The sequence below is a fragment of the Hydractinia symbiolongicarpus genome, chromosome 4 (genome assembly GCF_029227915.1).
Source record: "Hydractinia symbiolongicarpus strain clone_291-10 chromosome 4, HSymV2.1, whole genome shotgun sequence".
Lineage (NCBI taxonomy): Eukaryota > Metazoa > Cnidaria > Hydrozoa > Anthoathecata > Hydractiniidae > Hydractinia > Hydractinia symbiolongicarpus.
The window spans coordinates 14363748-14365041 of NC_079878.1; positions in this window are offsets into that span (position 1 = coordinate 14363748).

Genomic DNA, 1294 nt, shown 5'->3' on the forward strand with positions numbered 1-1294 from the left:
TTTTCCCCAGGAAAGAAAAAATTGCAAAGGAGTTTTGATGTAGCATAAGTTGAAGTTTGAACTATTCTTGAGTTTAAGTAAACATCAAATGAAAATGCAGATATATTATTTGCTCTCTTAAATGAGAGCAAAAGATTGTTGATACTATATTTCTAAATAAAATGAAAAAAATGAAAATTAAATTAGTCATTTTATTACACTGGTGCCTTTATTTATAACAAACTTTTTGTAAATATCCGAAATTAAACAAATTTTAATATGCATAAAATCTTAATTAGGAGTCATTTCAATAGTTCCTAGTTTTTTTTGTTGCTTATCTAACATTATACTTACTTTTGTTCTTAAATTTACTTTTTGTGCCACTGTATTCTTTGTGGGTTTGTGTCATATCAGCTTTAAAACTTTTTACCTAAAATCCCTTTGTGGTAGTCTCTACCCTACCTTCAATCATATTTTTCCCCTTCCTTCTATTTTGGTTTTAAAGTCTTTTTTTTCTTAAACATCAATACACATTTACGATAATTCAATTGTACATGCGTTCCTACGGATCTCCATAGTTTTCCAATATCGGAAAAAAGGAGGAGAGACGAAAGCGTGTTTTCTTCAGTTTTTTAGCTTCTGTCGTATCAATTTCTTTCAAATTTTCAGGAAACGTTAATAATAATAAGATACAACTTATGTGTACTTTTCATTAAAAACAAAACGCGGCAAGAAAAGTTATCACGAAAAAACGTGTTTTCTCCTTAATAAACTCTGATAAAAGTGTGATAGATAGATAGATAGATTTGTATTTTTAATTTTCGACAATTTTATTTTTCACAAGACCCATATTGACAACAGAATTGTACATGTACATACTTGAATATATTCTGAATTGGCAATCCTGTATAAATATTAGATAATAAAATAGATAAATCAACTAAATTGTAACAAAGCTCTTATTGAGAATTGAAAAGAGGAAGTAAACTGTTACAATCTAATATGATTTAAATATTTTTTTTCTTAAAAATGTTAAAAGAAAGACAATAATTCCTTCTACATTTCTTAAGTAAGGTAATAGCTACTAATTATTTCTTCAAAAATTGAGAAATATTGATATTGCCTCCATGGTCAAAGCCTTATTAAAGTCACTTTGTTTTATCCCTTTTTTATGCAAAAAATGAGGATCAAATTAACCTGTGAAGAGGTGTATTGAAATAGTGTCTAAGATCTAGAACCGTCAAACCAAAATAAACGTGCTATAGCTAGCTTTGAAACGAAAGTGAAAGTGTTTAAAAAGCTAGATATGTGCTAG